This window comes from Nematolebias whitei, chromosome 5, assembly GCF_014905685.2.
Source record: "Nematolebias whitei isolate Nwh7 chromosome 5, NemWhi1, whole genome shotgun sequence".
Taxonomy (NCBI): Eukaryota; Metazoa; Chordata; class Actinopteri; order Cyprinodontiformes; family Rivulidae; genus Nematolebias; species Nematolebias whitei.
The window spans coordinates 34,204,970-34,215,902 of NC_056502.1; positions in this window are offsets into that span (position 1 = coordinate 34,204,970).

The following is a 10,933-nucleotide window of genomic DNA, read 5'->3' on the forward strand; positions in this document are numbered from 1 at the left end:
GCCAACCTTCAAATAATCATGTTCAGTTATGCACTCAATACTTGGTCAGGAATCCTTTTACATGACTGACTGCTTCAATGCGGCGTGGCATGGAGGCAATCAGCCTGTGGCACTGCTGAGGTGTTATGGAGGCCCAGGATGCTTCGATAGCGGCCTTAAGCTCATCCAGAGTGTTGGGTCTTGCGTCTCTCAACTTTCTCTTCACAATATCCCACAGGTTCTCTATGGGGTTCAGGTCAGGAGAGTTGGCAGGCCAATTGAGCACAGTAATACCATGGTCAGTAAACCATTTACCAGTGGTTTTGACACTGTGAGCAGGTGCCAGGTCGTGCTTTTTTGTTAATTAAGTGTGTCTTAAATGAAAAGGCGCCCATGTTTAAACGTACAAAAATTATATTAACTCTACTAAATAACAGGTCTTAAGTATTTATGTTACAAATGTTTCCATTGCATTAAAGAGACAAATTGAAGAAAATGAATTAATAAACATGAGGGTTATGAGGGGGGTCCATGAACCCATAAAGTTTGAGAACCTCTGGTGGAGTGCGAGCGCTGGTGAAGATGAAATCGTTCTCAAAAGCTGAACTAAACATAGATCTGCTCAATCACTTTACCTGACATCAAGAGAAAATGCAATCTTGGCATCTTGTGCTCTTTCTTCCTGCACTGAAAAACAAAAGACAAAACCTCTGTACATTTTGTTACAACTGGTTCCTGCAGAGCTGGAAAAAAAAAACCCATTTGATTAAATTTCAAATTTATCTTAATGTGAGCCTCTGGAACAAAGAGAACATTAGTGCTGATTTCTTTATTTTATAGAAGCAGAAACAGTGCTGCGTGTCTCCTGATGACTTCTGGTCCTGTTGGTCTGATCTCTCTAGCAGGCCGTCTGTCTGAAGAGTGGGGGGGGAGGAACTGCTTCCACCTACACACATCAGATCAGGTTCCCCCTACGCCTACACACGCTGTCCCAGCACGCACACACAAACATTGACACACTCATGTGCCGATGAACTTCCACATAAACAGACGTGCACACTTTCTGAATGAACGTGCACACGTTGGCGTGCGCTCACACTCGTCCCGAGCCGGAGGATCTGTGATATAACTTAGCTGTGTAATGAGCTGGGTGTTTTATATGGAGGAAACAGATCAGCTGAGTGGGCCGGCTGCTGCAGCCTGTTTCAGTGGGAGCTCTTGGACCTGGGTGAACCGGAGGTTGGAGGCCCGACTGCCTCCAATTATCAAAGGTCTGACAATACGCTCCCACAGACAGCTGGCATGGGAACGGTGAGATAATACTGCATACAATTCAGAACTGAACTGAAGGAGGAGGAACTTTTGTTTTTTTGTACAGTTTTGAACCAGAAAAAAATGGGATGCTGTGTAAAATATATTTAAAAAATATAAAATGAAACCATTAAAATTCAAGTTTCTATATATTTCTTGAAAGTCTCTGTTTAAACTGTAATAAAGAGAATAAAGTGAACATGTCAGTGTTATGCCCCCATAAAATCTGATCTCTTCATTTCATCACACAGAGGTGTCTTACTCAAGGATGCTGCTGCATATGGGCATGAGAAGGAATCAAACCTGCAACTTTGTGACTCCAAAATGGCTGCTTTACCACCGCATCACAGCTGCAAACAAAATATTGGTTTTATTTTTGTGTTTTGAAATTTGTGCCCAATAATCTATTTAACCTAAAGGTCAAAGGATCTTAAAGGAAGAGCTCAGATGTTGTCAAGTGGAGTTCTGTGGAAAAGATATGAACAATAAATATCCTACCTGTTGTAGAAGTAGAGTTTTGTTGTGTCCAAAATGAACAACTACTTTGAGCGGGACAAAGACCAGAGTGAAAAGCTGCTGTTTAAAACAACTTCAACCTGAAAAATGTCAAACTGGTTTGTGTAAATTTGATCAAACTCAAGACAGTTTTACATTAAACAGTAAGTCTGGCAAAGAGAAGAGTTTCCTACAGGAAGTGCTACAGCTAGCAGCTGCTGTTTGTGCTGCACATAACCACAAAATCCTATTTGAAACAGCGTGTAAAGCAAATCTGTCAGGGATGTAGAAGCTTACAAAAGAGTATTTTTTAATTATATGTATAAGATTTCTGTTAAACATCTTCACTTAAAAATTTATTGGCCTGAAATTCAAACAATTATTATTTTACAAATCTCATCTTTTTTTTTTTAATTAATGCATATATTTTTAAAAACCTTATCAAATGTATGTGAGCTGCTGTCCATCTGAATTAATTATTCAACTTTATGAAAAACTCATGACTTACAATCAGTGAAGGCAGAGGTTGTTATCAACAATTTAATATTTAGATTTTTAATTCTGTCTCAGTGCCTCCTACAAACGCAGCGCAGCTGGAAAAATAATCTGTGTGGAGTTTACATGTACTCTTCATGCACGCACAAGTTTTCTCCTTGTCCTCGGATTTCCTCCCACAGACCAGAAACATGCATTCTAGGTTCACTGGTACCTCTTTAGATGTCTCTAGGTGTGAGTGAGAGTTTGATGATTGTTTTGTTTGCCTCTGCATGTCCCTGTGATAAACTGGAGACCTGACCTTTCAGTTTTTGGTAGAGTTTTCAGTTTCTTTCCAGTTTTTATATGGCTTAAAAGTATAGTTTCCCCAAATGATTCATCCAGCCATTCCACGGTGGCCCTTGAAGTAACTAACAATTATTCTGTGGAAGCCAAGGCCCTCTTCTGGATCCTCCATGGCACCTGGCGGTGGATAAAACTGCTCCATCAACTCGTAGTATGTGCTGCTCGGACAACCTCCTTCAGTTCTTCTCCACAGTGTAACCTACCCATGTGAATGTCTTGCACCAGAAACATTGTTTACTTGCATTCCCTGTTAAGTCCAGTCCAGAAAAACACTACTTCCAAAACTACAAAACATTCACTGTTCAAATCGTTTGGCGACTGGGGAAATCGGAGTACCACTTCTTCTCGTTTCTTGATCCTGTACTTTTGTCTCAGGCAGCTCCTCCCCTCAGGAAATTATCCTCACCTATCCTCACCTACAAAGCCCTCAACAACCTAGCTCCATCTTACAAAGTATATTACAGAGCCTATTGTCCCAAATTTTCCTAACAGAGCACTTCACTCTCAGACTGCAGGCTTACTTGTGGTTCCTAGAGTTTTCAAAAGCAGAATGGGAGGAAGATCTTTCAGTTATCAGGCTCCTCTCTTGTGGAACCAACTTCCAGTTTCTGTCCGTGAGGCTGACACATTGTCCAGTTTTAAGACTGGGCTTAAGACTTTCCTCTTTGATAAATCCTATAGTTAGGGTTGGCTTGTTATGCTGCTGTAGGCTTAGACTACTGGAGGACACATTGACCTCATTTTCTTAAAAGAATTGTTAAAACTGAATGGATTTCATTTGATACTAGTTCTATATAACATGTGATTCTTGACCTGCCATTGTGTATCTGTTCCTCTAAAACCCAGCTGGTTGAAGCAGATGTCCGCTTGCCCTGAGCCTGGTTCTGCTAAAGGTTTCTTCCTCATGAGGGAGTTTTTCCTTTCCACTGTCGCCTTCATGCTTGCTCAAGATGAGAGTCTGCAATGGTTTAACTCAAAGCAGTCTGTTCCTCAGATAAATATTGTTAATTTATTTATGTATACTGGTATATGAATGTTTCTGTTCAGTGCCCTGAGACTTCTGTTGGACTTGGTGATACAGTATATAAATAAAGTGAATTGAAATGAATTGCGCCTCATTAGTCTCAACTGTTCCCACTGGTCATCAGTCCTGCTGTCCTTGGGTCAAAATGACCTGGTTTTAAAGGTAAAGCGTTGGGCAGCAAGATGGTTCTGTTCTTGCCCATCTCATCCGTCCACTGCTGTACTTCAGTTCTCTTCAGTGTCTCTTGAGTTCCACATCAGCTTTATGTTTTTCCTGTTCTTTTCTAAAATCATAGTTTTTTGTTTTTTTTAATCGAGCATTGTCTGTGTTCCTGGGTCTGACCTCACCAGAACCTGACAGAAAACTTGTAAAGTTGATTCAGACATGGAAGTTAACCCTTAGCCAACATGAAGGAATAATTTTAATACGAAGCTCATTTACTTACGCTTAGTAGCAAAACCAAGTTCAATCATCCAGGTGAATAAATCACACACACAAATAAATAAATACATAAAATAAATCAAGTCATCTGGACAGATTTCTTTGGGTAGAAACGTTTCATCTTCCATCCAAAAGACTTCATCAGTCTGAGGCCTGCCAACCAACTCTGTCGTATAAATAGCACCTTTTTAAAGTGGTTCAAGCCAGTCTGCTGTGGAATTCCATAAACTAATTTTTCACCTGTAAAACAGACCATCAGTCTAACACTCAATCATCAGTGCATAATCAATCATTAGAGGCCTGATGGCCGCTTGCTGTTCACTGGTAAAGCCTGAGGACAACCCGTCCAAAATGTTTTTAAAAAGTCCTGATGAGAGCATTCAGGATCAGAAGAGTAGTGGGTCCTTCCCTTCCCTGCAGCTCATCTCCACCACATCTCATGAAATTTGGCTGAGTGGGTTTTGCTGCTGACAAAAGCAAGACAAACACACGACTGCTAAGATCACATTCTGCCTCTGCAGCTCTCATGTTGGTTTACAGGTTGAGCCGAGGAGGCTTCTGGGCTCCCTCCGAGGTTTGTTTTCCATCACACAGAATCATCCGAGCCATTGTTAAATCAGTGTGTGTGTAAAAATATTGATGAATGCAGCACTTTATGGGTCACTCATGGAACAGCTAAAACATTCATCTTTAATAGCTGCTCGGCTTCGGAGAGCATTTATCTCTCACTCTGCGGACTCGTAAACCGCCGAGTCGGAAACCAAAAGGAAAGCCTGGAATTTTCAAACCAGCCTCCACCGTTTTACAAATAAGCAAAATTATTGAGGAATAGAAGGTCCGGACGGGCTTTTGGAGTTCCTCTAAAAAAAAAAAACCCACACAAACAAGCCATTTCTCAACTGTCATAACATGAAAATCAGTGAAGAAGACAGGAGCACTTCCTGCTCTGTTTCCAACTCATCCATGTTTTGGCGCTCTGATGGCACCCGGCTGAATAAGGCCTATTAATTAAAGATGGATCAGTAGCAGTGCTTTTCCTGAAGCATGACCTCCTGTTGACTTTGGAGCAGAAGTTTCCTCTGGTGTCCTCCTCAGCTCTGTGGGTCTGTGGGCCAACTTCCTGCCTCCACTCGAACTGTCTCAATAAAATATAAAGAACAAAGATATAAAAAAGGTGGAGGAAAGAGGGGAAATGCACCTTTAGGAACATAAGTCTTACTTATCCACTTGGGGCTTGAACCACACATGCACACACACACACACACACACACACACATGTGCACACACATACATGGCAGGAGGCTGACTACTCCAAGTGGGAGCTGTGCTGCCGAGGGCCGGATGAAAGGAAACACTAAAACTACAACGAGGGGAAGACAGGTGGCCAGTTTGGCAGCTCCACACGTACATGCACACACACATGCATGCACACCCACACACACACACCAGTTTACATGTCTGCATAAACTTCTTCCTCCCTAACCCCCTGTGGTGCACACCTGTGAAAGTGCCAAACCTGGAGCTGTGCAGCATTCATCTTTCTCTCTGACTGCGTCGCTCGTCTCGCTCCTTCATCATGAATCTTTTCCTTCTCCCTCACAGCTTCTCCACGTAACGTTGCGCTCCTGTTTCTGGGTGTTAAAGAGCTTTCTCTGCAGATGCACGTGGAGCAGGATGACTGCACTGTCATCATAGTTTTCATGATAAAACTCATCAACTACAGTTACTGATACATATGTATTTAAGTGAAATACTGTAGTTTGTTTAACTGTTCCACTGTATTTTCTGCCTGAAATACTTTATATATTTCTGTGTTTTAGAATTGATAATGTTGACAGCTCATATTAAAAAACAACAAAACTGTTTTCTCAGTTAAATAAGTATGTCATAAAGCATTATAATGTATAATTGTGTGTTTAAAGTATAAATCTAGTGATCATTTCAGCATTTTTGTTTTGTTTTTAACAATTTCTCAAACAAGTAGAGAACAATTAAAATGTTGAATGTGTTGCCATGCAGGTGGATATGACTGTAAAGTTGCCAGGTTGCAAATATCTCATTAACATTCAGTCACTTAGTTCTAAATATTAACGCAAGTGAAAGCTGCGACACAGTGAGCTGCAGATTTCTGCAGCTCAGGGAAACACCAGAAGCTCTCGCTCCCTGCAGAGCTGCACACATCAGTTTCCTGAAAACATTTTCTATTTGAAATTTAATTTTATCTTCAGCCAATTATTCACTGAAGCAACAAAATACAATACAACTTTATTTATAAAGCACTTTAAAACAACACGGTTGGCCAAAGTGTTGTACACTAACACATCCAAGCATAAAAACTATGAACTCAACAAATACCATAAAAGTAATGAACTACCAAATTATAAAACAGCAAACAGTAAAATCTATAAAACAAATAACTTAAAAAAACCCAGTAAAAACAACATTTCAAGCTGCGTTAAAAGCCAAAGAGAAAAAATGTGCCGTCAGAGCAGATTTAAAAACAGGCAGTGAGTCAGCTTGTCTCATGTGCAGGCAGCTCATTCCACAGTTTAGGGGCAGCGACTGAGAACGCTCGGTCACCTCTCAGTCTCCTGTTGGACTTTGGGTTGGCCAACAGCAGCTGATCAGCTGACCTGAGAGAGCGTGAGGGAATGTACAGCTAGAGCAGGTCGGACAGGTACTGTGGGGCAAGACCATGAAGACATTTGAATACAAACAAAAGAACCTTAAAATTAATCCGGAAACAAACTGGGAGCCAGTGTAGTGATTTTAAGACAGGGGTGGTGTGCTCTCGTTTTCTGGTGCCAGTTAAAAGACGAGCAGCAGCATTCTGAACCAGCTGAAGTTGAGTCAGTGATGACTGGCTCAGACCCACATGAAGTGAATTGCAATAGTTCAGACGAGTTGTAATGAAAGCATGGATTAAAATCTCAAAATGATTTTGTGACAGGAATGGTTTCACCTTGGCCAGTTGTCTCAGGTGATAAAAGCTGGACTTGATTACATATTTAATCTGAGCATCCAGTTTAAAATCCTTGTCCAGCCTCACACCCAGGTTGGTTGTTGTCTCAGTCAGATGTTTGGTTAAAGGACCCAGATCAACATGGACTTTAGAACCATCACTGGGCTTAAACAACAAGACCTCCGTCTTTTTCTCATTAAAGTGTAAAAAGTTCTGGGACATCCATGCTCTGACTTCCGCCATACATTCCAGGAGTTGGTTCAAGGAGTACTGTTTGGCTTGTTTCAAAGGAACATAAATTTGGCTGTCATCAGCATAAAAATGAAAAGAAATACCATGTTTCTGGAAAATATATCCCAGAGGTAGCAAATAAAGGGAAAACAGAAGGGAGCCAAGTACAGATCCCTGAGGTACTCCACATGTGAGAGGTGCTACAGAGGACTCCACAGAACCAAAGCGCACACCAAAGCTTCTCTCAGTTAAATAGGATCTAAACCACTGTAGAGCAGGACCCTTAATGCCCACCCAGTTCTCCAGACGAGACAGGAGGATCTGATGGACCACTTTGTCGAAGACAGCAGTTAGGTCCAGCAGCATCAAAACTACACAGTGACCAGAGGCTGTGGCTAAGAGAATGTCGTTGTCGAATGTCAAAAGCAGAGTCCCTCCCTTTACTGAACCTTGTGTTGTCTTTTGGGGGGGAAAATCAGTTGTGCATTTGTTTTTATGTGTTTTTGTTTGTTTGTTTGTTGATGGAGCCAATAAACATGTTTTTCTTTGACAAAATCTAAAAATCACTCACTTTTAAAAAGTTGTTATTTTAGCAGAATTCTTTCAAATGCTCCTGTAACCTCACAGTAACTTTACTACACTTGTGTTCCTTAAGAGAGAAACTGGTCACATTGAAATTATAAATACAAATTTTAAAATATTGTCTCAAAAATCATGTAGACTTGATGTCACAATTATTTTAAATGATGCATTAAAATAGAACATTAATATTAATATTATTGAATACATCATCATCATTTACTTTATTTCAGACACAATATAAGATCCATATAGAAAACATAAAAACATTAAAAAAAAAAACCAGCAAAAACACAGAATTAAAAAGTTTTTCTATAAAAGCTCAAAATCCAGTGAGTCCATAAAATAGAAAAGTATCGCACAGAGCTTAGTCCAGGGTTGGTCAGTGTAGCGATGATACAGTTTTCAGATTCAGACAACCTACACATGCATCTATACATGAGGTTACGCAGCACCGCAGGGCAGGTAGGCACACCTGCATCTACAAACATTTTGCTTGCACTGCCCCATCGAGGTACCCTTAGCAGCATCCGCACGCCATCATTATATGCCACATTTAGTCTATACATCCTTTTATAACGTCTCCACAGGTGAGCGGTATACATAGGAGTGCAATAAGCCTTAAACAAATACAGTTCTAATATTTAATATTTGTTACCTTTCACTTTTTTCAGCCTTATGTAGAGATGTCCTGTCATTAAGGACATCAGGTATCGTTCATCTTGTGTGTGTGTGCGTGTGTGTGTGTGTGTGTGTGTGGGGGGGGGGGGGGTGTCGGTGTGTGTGTACCTGAACACATTCCACAAAACAATAGCTGCTCTGCCAAGTCATTTAAAGGTTAAACTAAAAGCTCTTATTTTTAACTTTTGACTTTTAGATTTGAATTTAGACTGTCTATGATCCTACACAAAATGTCAACACATTTTAGGTGGTTTCCTAAAACAAGATCTAAAACAAGCTACTTTATAAGATTGATGATGTCACAGTTTGGTGGTCAAACCTGTTCACGCTCAGAGGTTTATTTTGCGCTCAGTTATTATTCATATTTATTTGCTGTTTTAATTGGCTTGTTCAAATCATTACTTAAGTTGCCCACCATCCATCCATCCATGTCATGTTTCCTGCCTTGTCATGCTCTGCCCTCAAGCTTTGTCTCTCAGCCAAGCCCACTCTGCACCTCAGCCTAATCACACTCATGTCTTGCATCTGCTCCCCTCTCTACTTGAGAGCTCTTGCCACCCATGCTCCCTGCCAGATTATCGAACCCTTTGAGGAAGTAGATGTCCGATGTTCTTATCACAGCTCTATCTGATCATCTTGTCTCGACCTCACGCCTGACTTTTAGAAACCCGACCTGCCTGCTCCTTGCCTGTATATCGCCCTTCTGATCACAGTATCGACCTCCTCTTCTGGCTCAATGACTACAACTCACGAATCACCCTCTTGGATTAATTATTGGATCTCTGACACCCTGTGTATGACCCCCAACTCCAAGCCTGGTTCTCATCTCTGGATCTCCCTGTGGTTCACTTCTCTCTCGTCCTGCTCTTTGGCTGCATTCCTGTCAGTGATGGTGACGTCACCCTGCCCAGTTCCTACAGGAGGCTCCCACCTTACCTGCATGAGAAGGTTAGTGGCTGTTTTTACTGTTTACCATCACCCTCACAGAGACATTCAGTCCATTCAGTTCATTTCATAACTCTGCAGATTGGGCTCACCACAGAACTCTCACCTCCACCTGTTTTACAATAAACCGTTTAAACCATTCTTGTTGTCTGGTGTATTGGTCTAATCCAAAAACACAAACCTTGTCAATCCATCCGTCTTTACCCACTTCTTCATTTTTGGGTCATGGGGTCACTGGTGCCCATGTTCAGCAGTCACTGTGCGAGAGGCGGAAGACACCCTGGACAGGTCTCCAGTCAGTGTGCTAATGATCCATTGTTAGGCTGATGGTCCTTCTTGACCATGTGAGCAGCTGGTTTTGGTTGTCAGCAACAAACTGGTTGATCCACTCTGAGAAGGTGCTATTTAAGAGACTGAGCTGAATACAGCTCCTCAGACTGAGGAAGTCTCTTGGATGAGAGACGAAACGTTTCTACTTTTTTTTTGCATTGTTTTTTTGTTTTCTTGTTTTTTGAATGTCCAGAGGACCAGATTGAACTTTTTTGGATTTTTCTACCTGGATTATTGAGCATGTATCAAGATCTTCTGAGTCCAAATACACTGATATTTTTTGTAGGTTCTCTGTGGATGGGGAGCAGAAGCAGGACCCAAATGCAGGCAGTCTCACTAACCAACTGGACTCAATATTTTACTAACACAAACAATGATTAAACAACCAGTAATGTAAATGTTAACAGAAAATCTGATATATAACTAAGGAAAATCAGGGAAGATTATGGCACTGGGTGTGCTGATTACTAATCGGGTGCAGGTGGTCCATACAAAGCTGAAAACAAGAACTATGGAGGACATTTAGACAAAAGGCAATGAGGATCCAACAAACAAACCCAAGGACATAAAGGACATCATGATCTGCATCTTGTTTGAATCCAAATGCAGGCAGGACTCAGCGAACTAAGGAATGAAGTAAATACTATTTATTTACATAAACAAAAGGGCTGACATGGCAGCAACACTTACTTCCAGAGCATAACAAGGAGAAACGGAGGAAAACAGAACATGACCCCTTACTGGACAATCCACGGACAAATGAGAAAACAAGGATGAAGAATGTGTAGGGACACTAACAAGGGAATGATCACAAACACCTGGGGAAGGGTAACGAGACACAGGTGACAGGAACTTGATTACAAAAAGAAAAAACACTGAGGAGGGCAGGACAGACGACAAGAAAAACAAACGCACAGATCCGCTCAGAAATAAAGTAACAAAACTCACAATAATCTGAAGGGAAAAAGCAAAGTTCTTGTCTATAAAAAGATTGTAAACAAAAACTTGACCATTTGAATTTTGTCCAAATCTGCATTTTGGAATAGATGGATGTGTTTTGGGATAAATGAAAACAAATGTTGAAAATAGAGTTTCCTGTTTTTATGCCTGACTGA